The following is a 10,669-nucleotide window of genomic DNA, read 5'->3' as shown; positions in this document are numbered from 1 at the left end:
TTTTACAGAACCCTTGGTATGTTTGCAATCAAAATTTCAGCAGTCTATCTGATAGATAGACAAAAAGGACATTGTATTCATATTACTTTTAACAGTCAGTCAGTGATATGAACTAATGGAAAGACAGTGGTACTAGATTCAGCTTCCTCTACAGGGATGCAGTTTGTATGACTCTTATTGAATGTCAGAATTTATAAAGAAATGAAAACCAAACCCTAGAAATTGCACCTGTCTTCTGCTGTGCTGAAAAGTCCTTTGTTCTTACAAGTAGTACTGACCAGAACAAGGGAACAAGTTCAATAGTGAGTAGAGAGTTGTTGAAAATTATAGATAGAAATACCACCTTACTTAGCTTTTCTACTGGTTGATGGCAGAAGCAATCAACAACAGTAGGTGCAAATGTATTTTATTCAAATCTAGCTGAGTGAAAAAGTCTCATTACATTTAGTGGAATTACATCACTAATATAGTGCAAGTAAGTTGTAAAGATTTCTAGTAAGTTAATGCAAATTAATGCATAATTATAATGCAATACTCAAAGGGGTTTAATTTAACAATCTTTTATTCATAATTTACTGTAAATGCTCCCCAGTTTGCCTGCCTTGAATATTGCTGCTAGTGATTTTAAATGTGAGCAAACCTAACTGTAATTACTTATGAAAGAGTAAAAGCCACTTACAAAGTGACTGCCTAGTTTTTGTTGGAGGAAAATATGCCTCAGTTTTATCATTTAAACTTTCATGGTTTATTCTGATTTTTTTTCTTTTAAAAAAGAAACTCAGCAATTAAAATGTTGGGACTGGAAGCCCTGAGTAATTAAAGATTTTGTAAAAATTGTTCTTCGCTATAGAGAAAAAAGTCTATAACAAGACTATGAGCATCAAAATGACCCTCACTTAAATCAGAATCAGGGAAAGACTTTTATGTTAAGTGCTTCCTTGATCATGTTGCAAATGTCATCAAGAATTTTCAGCACTGGGTGAACTTTAAAACAATAAATATTTGAAAAGAATTAAGACTGTAGAGGGACGACCTCCCTTGATTTGGCTTCACCAGGTATATTTATCCATTATCTTTTGACTCTTTGATAAGAGGGTCTTTTTCTTTTAGTTTTTTTTACACAAAGAATATGAAAGGGTTCTCAAATACATTGTTAAATTGATTGTTCTGTATTTAAACATTAAATATCATATTGAAGTAACCCAATAAATCAATTTAAATGTAAAAAATATATAATTATGCACCAAAGCAAGTTTCTCATTCTCACTGAAAATTTGGATTTACAGTAATAACCAATGAGGCTATTCAATAAACTTTGAGTGCCTTTCAAACGCTTAGGAAATTTTGCCTCAGGTGGTAAACTGTAATTAAGTTAATTCCAGAGCTTGCCAATCAATAATTCTGTTGTCACTCAGGGCTTTCTTAGCTTCTAGAAAACTTACTTGGTTCCATTTATTTTCTACTGTTTTTTTTAAGGTGCCATCATTTAAATTTCACTTAGTAAGTGGCAGTTTACAGTATTCAGTACCACAGGCACAGAAATGTAATAACACTAGTAGAAATTGAACTTTTGTTTTCCTATTTACTGCATACATTATGTAAATGAAGAAAACAACTTTTTTTTGTAGAAGGTGCATGTGACATAATGTAGTTTTGCAGTTTTTTTATTTGTTGAACACACTTTTTAATTATTTAAGGAAAACCTCTTTACAGAATAATTTGATGGGGTTTTTTGTATAATGTGCTTGATTTTGTAAATATGTATTTCCGGATGTGATTTCTTTTTTTTTTTTTTGGTGAGAAATGGTTAATCTTTTAGTATATCATGTCCTCTCAAAATTGGAAGGAGCTAAATAATAGTTTGTGGGCAGTTTGTATTGTGTACTGTACAATAACTAGGAAACTTTTATAATTCTAAAAATATATATTAACTTTTAGTGTGTTGTTTTCAAAAATAATGGCTGGAACATGCTAAAGACAGTAGGATTTTTCTGAATATTTCAGACGAACTCAGGCTAGTTTTCTTGTGTTTTTCAAAATAAAATTGTGTATTGTCTTCTGAAATAAATAAATTTGTTTTCCTGTTACAAACATTTGACATTTGAATTGTTTTGGGGTTTCTATAATTAAATACTTTAGATTGCAATACTAATGAATTTGGAAGAAAAATTATTTCAACTTGTAGGAGTGTAGGAGAGTGCCCCCTAATGACAGAGTGGCAAAGCTAGCCTTTGTCCCCCAAAAAAGGAAAGAAGCCCAGAAGTATCTCTCAACGATCAGGTGAAAAGCCACCTTATAGGACCCCAGAGGCTTCACTAAAACCTTGGGGTCACCTAATTGGATAGAAGCAAAAAAGTCCCGCCTGGCCAATCAAGTAGAAAAAAAGAGAACAAAACAACCACGAGGCTTTTGTGAGGTGTTTATACCAGAGGCAGACCTCTGTACCTGGCTCGGATTTTCTGTTTGTTATTTTGCCTTTTATTAAACCTTTTTGTTTCTAACACTGCAGCAGAAGCCATCCTGCTCATTATTTGCCTCCAAAGGTAATAGCTAAGCTATCCTTGGGTGTATTAGGTTCCCTTTTGAGGGTTCATAAACCCTGGCCCGACAAAAAAGAACCTAATATCAACTTTATTTAAATCATAAATGGAAGTTCAGTTCAATCCCCCTGCAGTGCTATAATATAGTTCCCATAGCATACAATATGGCAGAAATGGTGGAAATTCAGGGATGCAAGTTATTGTAAGAAGACAACAGAATATGATGGGTTGCACCTCAAAATACCATTTTTATTACTTCTGCAAGGTGATTTTTCTGCACAGTGTTGATATTACCACGCAAGTCATAGTCCATATCAAGTTATTTTAAATGTATTTAATTTGCCTCACCTCAGGCAATCACTTCTAATGTGTAAAAACACATATAGTCTGCAACAATCTAAACTGTACCAAAAGCCATGACAAATATAAAGCCAATTATTATTCCACAAAAGAACCAAGACACTCAAACTGATGCCTTAAGTTTTACCTTTCATATTTTTCAGATTCTGTGCTGCCTTGGTGTGTAGTCCTGAGCTTCATATTAAGTGTTAGTAAGTTCTCTTCACAGGGCGGGTAGAAAAAACAATCCTTTTCCAGCTTGAGAACCAAGGACAACTGTTACAGCCTCAGGCCCAAAAAGCATAAGCAACGGTGAACTGGAAAGAGCAAACAAGGAGGATGCGACTTCATAACCTGAAACTGTAATTGGACAATTAACCCCAATATGTAAATGGACCAATGTTGTGTCTGGTGCCCCATGTGTGGAGACGCGAATCTCGACTCCATGTTTCAGAAGGCTGGTTTATTATATTATGATATATATAATATTTAAATGATACATTAAAAATATACTAAAAGAATAGAGAGAAAAGGATTCATCAGAAGGCTAGAAAGAACAGGAATGGAATGAAGAACAAAGACTTGTGACTCTCAGAGTCCGATGCAGCTGCATCTGTGATTGGCCATCAATTAGAAACAACCAACATCCACCAATCACAGATACACCTGTTGCATTCCACAGCAGCAGATAGTTATTGTTTACATTTCTTTCCTGAGGCCTTCAGCTCCTCAGGAGGGGAAAATCCTAGCAAAGGATTTTTCATAAAATATCATGGCTACAGACCAAAACTTATAAAAGTGTGAAACCTCGTGACTGGTCATCCATTTTGCGACCATTTTGGGTCCATCTTGGGTGTAGCCCTGGCCAGGGTCTTGGACTGCCCAAGGCGTATCCATTAAGGCCGTTTAATAAATACCTATTTTATTCTTTTAGCTTTGTCTAGTTTCTTGTCCAGGTCAGTCTCTAAAGGCATCAAATCCATTATCTCTTTCTGGCACTGTTAATGTTATGCCAAATAGAGTTGCTGTGTTGACTTGATGCTGTTATTCCTAATCTTGTTCCAAATGTCACTAAATACCATTGTATGTATTCTTCTCCAATAACTGGAGTAGCCTAAGGATATTTAAAAAAAAAAAAAAAAGAAATCTTTACAATGTGGTGGTCTTGACAGTTTGGTCTGAACAATTTTATTAATAGAACTGTTTTCCTGAGGAAATACTATGCATCCAAAATCTGAAGCTGTCTTCACTACTAGAGTTTAATGCATAGTCAGACATACTTTCACAGATTTAGCTGGAGTGGTGTTTAAAAAGATGTTGTCCCCAACTGTTCTCTCTTTCCAGCTGGAAGTTGCTGTTCCCTGTGGTGAGTGTGATGTGAGTACAGATGATCTGAGTAATACCTTTGTTCCATAGCTTGGGAAGTCCTTAAAGCTTTCTAAGGTGTTGTAGTAGTTCAGTTAGAGGAACAAGAAAACAAGTGGATGATGACAGGCATTTATTGAATTATTGAATGATATGGGTTGAAAGAGACATTTGGAGGACTCTAATCACAGAATCACTAGGTTGGAAGAGACCTTTAAGATCATCAAGTCCAACCCATGCCCTAACACCTCAACTAAACAATGGCACTAAGTGCCACATCCAATCTTTTTTTCAAACACATCTAGGGATGGTGACTCCACCACCTCCCCAGGCAGACCATTCCAGTACTTTATCACCCTTTCCATAAAAAACTTTTTCCTAATATCCAACCTAAATTTCCCTTGGTGCAGTTTCAGACTGTGTCCTCTGGTTCTGTCAGTTGCTGCCTGGAAAAAGAGACCAACCCCCACCTGACTATAACCACCTTTCAGGTAGCCCAATCCCCCCCACTCCCTGAGCATGGCCTCTATTTGTGTTTGACATCTTTATGGGGCAATAGCTTCCTAATATCTAAGTGGAATTTCCCACGTTTCAGCTTGGGCCTATTGCCTCTTGTCCTTCCTTCTCTTTTGAAGACTAAATTATCCCAGCTTTCAGTCTCCTCTTTTATGCCATACACTCCAGCCCCCTGACCCATCTTGGTGGCCCTCTGCTGGGCTCACTCCAGTATGTCAAGTCTTTCTTGTACTGGAGACCCCAAAAGTGGACACAGGACTCCAGTTGTAGTGTCATCAATATTGAATAGAGGGGGGAAAACAGCACTTCTCTTAACCTTCTGGTTATATTACTGCTAATACATCCCAGGACGCAGTTGGCCTTGACCACAAAGACACACTGTTGGCTCATATACTAATTGTCCACCAGGATCCCAGTGCTACCTAACAAGTTCTATTTCTTTAAAAAGGAGTCTATGCATCAGGGGAAAAAGATGTTGGAAAATTCTTCTAAGTTTAGCACAATAGTGCATGATCCCTATATATGTGGTTAATGCTTAATTTTGCACCATACAGTGCTTAGTACTGATGCCTAAAGAGGCTACCAAGAACAGAGTTATATATTAATGCAGTACAGAATCTGGAAAATATGAAAGCTAAAACTTAAGGCATCATTTCATCCCTGTAGAGGCTTGACAAGGCCTCTATCTTGTCGAGTCTCTATTCTAAATATCTACTAATAATAGGTATTGAATAATAGATAAATATCTAACAACAGTAAATATCTAACCATAGTCCATATCTAACAGTAATAAATATCTAACAATAGTAGTGTTCTGCACAGTCAGCTATCATGCAAAGAAGAATCATGATAATTATGAACAGTTGTTTAGGCACAGAAGAGGAATCATTTAAAACATGTTTTTGTATGCATCAGTCTGTTTTTTCAGTTGTTTCAGGAGCAGAAGCCTTCTTAACTCTGAAGCAGTGAATCCAGGGTCCTTTGCCAGTGACTTTGAATGCAGTGAGGGTGGTCAGTAGAACTTGGAATGGTCCTCTCCACTTGGCTTGTAGAGGACCACTGTCCCACCACTTAACATAGACCCAGTCTCCAGGTTGGAAGGGATGTGCAGGTGTGTCCAGTCCTATGGGTCTGGATAGGACAATGTAATTCTGGAGCTCCTACAAAGTGGAACCTAAAGCCATTAGATATCTCTGTAAATCAAGTTTCCCCTTCATGTGAATTTCATCAGGAATATGCAGAATCTGATATGGCCTGCCATATAATATTTCATAGGGACTGATGTTATCTCTCTACCTTGGTTGTATGCAGATTCTCAGTAAAGCTATAGGCAAGGCCTGAACCCATGTCATGGATGTTTCTTGACAAATTTTACTAATCTCTATTTTAAGGGTTCCATTCTTACATTCAACTGTGCCACTCACTTGGGGTCTATAAGGTGTATATAGATCCCAAGTAATTCCCAAAATCCAGCTAACTTCCTTAACCATGGGTGCAAAAAAGTATGGTCCCCTATCTGATATCCCCAAGGGAACCCCAAACCTCAGAATTATATGATTGAGCAAAACTTTCACCACAACCTTGGCTGTGTTAGTGTGACAGGGGTAAGCTTCCAGCCATCCACTGAAGGTGTCAACTAATACCAGTATGTACCGGTATCTCTCTTTGTGCAGTAACTCCGCAAAATCTATTTGCCAGTAATCTCCAGGAAGATCCCCTGCTTTTGTTACTCCTAACACAACTCTTTTCCTCGTATCAGGGTGGTTTTTACAGCAGATTTCACATTTGCTCACTACTGATTATACAATATCAGTCATTCCCTTTCCTATTACTACCTTTTTCAGATGTTTCAAAAGATTTTTAACCCCTAAATGTGTGTTTTCATGTTCTCTCTGAGCTAGCTAGCTAGGATCAGGGGTGGGACTACCACCTGGTTTGCTGGTGTAACAGCCCATCCACTCTCTGTGATCTCAGCTTTAAGAAACTTGATACGTTTGTGGTCTGCTTGGTCATATTTTGGGGTCAACCCTGACAAATCAACCTCTTTTGTGGAATTACTGCGAGAATACCTTTTTTGCAATTCCTCTTGCTGCTTTATCAGCAAAGTGATTTCCCAATTCTGGAGTGGTTTTCTCTTTTTGGTGACCTCTACAATGCACGATAGCTACTTCTGCAGGGTTTTTAATGCTCTGTAAGAGGGCAAGTATTCAGCATGTTTGATTTGATTGCCTTGAGCATTCAGAAGTCCTCCCTCCTTCCAGATAGCTCCATGGGCGTGGACAACACTAAATGCATATTTAGAGTCAGTCCATATATTTACCTTCTTTCCTTCGCTCAGGTCTAGTGCTCTCGTCAGTGCAATCAGTTCAGCTTTCTGTGATGACACATCTGCTGGCAGGGCCTTTGCCTTGATCACCTTATCCTGCATGGTCACTGCATAGCCTGCCATCCACCTATCATTTCTCATGAAGCTGCTCCCATCTGTAAAAAGCTCCCAATCTGGATTTTCCAGGGGCATGTCCTTCTGGTCTGGTCAGCTGGAACAGACCTCTTCAATTGTCTGCAAACAGTCATGCTCAGGCACATCATCAATTAAGGTGGAGGAGAGAAACATGGCAGGGTTAACAACAGAAATTTTTTTCAAGGTAACATCATCCTGTTCTAATAACAGTGATTGATATTTAAGCATTTGATTGCCAGACAGCCAATGTCCCTCCTTTATTTCAAGTACAGCTGCTACAGCATGAGGTACATACACTACAGTGTGTTGCCCAAGGGTGAGTTTTTGGGCTTCCTGGATCAAGATGACAGTGGTTGCCACAGCCTTGAGGCACACTGGCCAGCCTTGGGCAACATTGTCTAGCTGTTTGGAAAAATAGGCCACAGACCTCCGTTGGTTCCCAAGGCACTGTGCTAGTACTCCCAAAGCCACATTCAGTCTCTCATATGTAAACAGTTCAAAAGGTTTAGTGAAGTCTGGCAGTCCCAGTGCTGGAGCTGACATTACAGAGTGCTTCAGCTGTTTAAAAGCTGCTCTAGTGTTTTCAGTCCATATGATAATTCATTTTTCAGCTGCTTTTAATGCTGCATATAGGGATTTTACCAGCAGTCCATAATTTGATATCCACAAATGAAACCAGCCTACCATTCCCAGGAAAGCTTGCATCTCTCTCTCGGTATGGGGCTCTGGGAGTTGACAGATGGCTTCTTTCCATTCTTTGCTGAGCTGTCAGTGTCCATGAAAGATCTCAAGCCCCAAATAAACTACTGCTTCTTTGGCAATCTGTGCTTTGTCTTTAGAAACTCTGTACTCACTCTGTCCCAAGAAGTTTAAGAAACTTACAGTAAATTATATAGAGTCATGTCTGGTTTTAGCTGCAATCAGGATGCCATCTACATATTGAAGAATAACTCCTTCAGGCTCCTGTCTTTTTCAGTTTTCTAATTCCTTTGCTAGCTGGTTTACAAATATTGTTGAGTTATTCCTGAAACCTTGGGGTAAAACTGTCCAATTAAGTTGACTTTTCCTCCCTGTCTCAGGATTTTCCCACTCAAAAGCAAAAAGCTCTTGGCTGTTTTTGTTCACAAGAATGCAGAAAAAGGCATCCTTCAGGTCTACAACAGTAAATCACCCTAATTCATCCATCAGTATGGTCAAAAGGGTGTAGGAATTGGCCACCATGGAGTGTATGTCTTGGTTTGAAAAGACAGCTATCTGCTAAGAAAGGCAGGAGCCTCCCTTGAAATGGAAAATGTAAACCCCCTCCCTCCAAATTATTATAATTTTGAAATTAAAAGGCTCTCAGGCAAAGATATGGAAATAGGAATAACAATTCTTTACTAGGAAAATTAAAAATACAAATGTAATAGTACAAAAAAAACCAAAAAAAAACCAAACAAACCACTGACAGAGTCAGAATACAGCTTGACACCCTGTTGGTCAGGGGGTGGTAGCAGTCCGATTAAATGGTGTATGCAGTCTTCCTGGAGTGACAGATATGGTTCTGCTGAAGCAGTGATCTTGTAGAAGGGTATACTTTTCTTCTGAAGGTCTAGTGATGGTGTAGAATGGTCTGATCTTCATCTGGGAATCCAGTGAAGAAGAATGCTGCTCCTCTGGCAATCCAGTGGGAAAAGGCTGTCTCAGGTGTTCTAAATATCAGATTATATCTAGGTAGGAATGCTTAGCTCCTCCCCCTGGGCAGATAATCTCACAATGGGATGGTGTAATTTTATCAGTCATGCAGTGAGACAATGGCCTGTTAACAGAAGATGTCTCCCTGGAGGGAGGATTGGTAGTGGAAGAGATAAAGAAAACTGCCCCACTTGGTTTTAACAGGTGGCCTAATTAACAGAAGATAACTTCCCCACCTTTAACAGAGTGACAGGGGTTAGGTAGAAACATATTACCCTTCCAGGGGTCCCAACAACTTCTCATTGCTCCCCTCCATCTAGTCTTCTTGGTAGTGAGAGTCGCCCGCCTCCTGCTGCCGCTGAAAAGTATAGAATCCCATGGATTAATATACATTTGGGCTAGATGGGAATGCCCATGTGCCTCCCTTGGGGAGGGCAAGTTTGACACTGTCCCTTGCAACACTGTAGATCTGTTGCATTATGTTGCAGTGTTCTGGTGCACAGTCCGGGACCCCTTTGGGGGGGGCTTTGATGGTCCATGACACCCCCTCTGCTGTCCTTCATGTGGATTTGGCTTTTCCTGGGGTGAAGGGGCCTCTGCAGCTGGGCTCTGCACAGCAGAGGATGGGTGTTCACTGCCTCAGACCAGTCTTTTCCACCACACACCCAAAACCTCTCCTCTTCCCCCCACCCTTTGGTGTGAGGGTCTGTGCCAGCCTGGCAGCTGATAGCCCCAGGGCTGAGGTCTCCACTCTGAAGGTGCTTGATCCCTCTGTGAATGCATTCTTCTTCTCTGAGTCACTTTATCTTATCTTCATCAATGAGCAGTGTAGGGCTCCATTCAGGGTTTTGGTGGTTTTGTCTGCAGTTTTTATAGAGTTTTGCTATAATAGGCAAAAGTCCTTCATGAAGATGTTTGAGCCATAAATTATAACATTTCAGTCTCTGACACCACAGAAGAATTTATCTGATCTGCCTATGAGTTGGTGCATAACTCAGGGCATTTTCCTCCTCACATGAATTGGTGAGATAACCCAGGCTGGATATCTGTCTATTAGTGAGTCATCTCTGGGGCCAGGGAGGTGAGATCCCTAGCTGACAGTAAACATCTTGCCTTGAGAGCAAGATATAGGAAGATAAGCTGTTGGAATTCATGACTGACAGACACTTCACTTTATAAACTATAAAAGCTACACAAACTTTCACCAAATCAGAAGTCTTCTGTATACTAATGTGTAGGGCTGCTCCTCGAAGTTTGGATGCAAATTCCATGGTTACTTTTCTGGGAATTGAGTGAAAGGACTCTATGTGTACTTCATCATCAATTTGGTGGTAAGTTGCATTGACTCCTAATCTATACTATTTCTTTGTTAGTGGCAATATAGGTACCTCTATCGTGCACTGTATTTGTATCTACTAGTAGTTCTTTTTGTTTTATCCTGTGTAGTAAGTCTGTTTAAAGTCTTCTGTCTGTTAATCTTGTGTCTATTCAATAAATAATGCATATTATAACAGACCTAATTGGCCATTCTTAAGAACTTGTGAGCAAGATCAATTTGAGGTGCAGATCACCTCAAAAAATAGAGCTACTACCAGAAATCTGAGCCTAAGGCAGGACTCATCTAAAAGCTCTTGTATCCATTCATAACAACAGCAAATATAAAATGGTGTAACATCATTCAGTTAGCGATATTGTCTGACTTCCACTGATGCACTGGAGTTCTTTCTTTAAAGCTATTTTCTTTTTACATCTAGTCATTATAATGTCTTCCTAT

The sequence above is a fragment of the Passer domesticus genome, chromosome W (genome assembly GCF_036417665.1).
Source record: "Passer domesticus isolate bPasDom1 chromosome W, bPasDom1.hap1, whole genome shotgun sequence".
NCBI lineage: Eukaryota > Metazoa > Chordata > Aves > Passeriformes > Passeridae > Passer > Passer domesticus.
The sequence above is the reverse complement of the archived record's forward strand: the minus strand, read 5'-3'. Positions refer to the sequence as shown.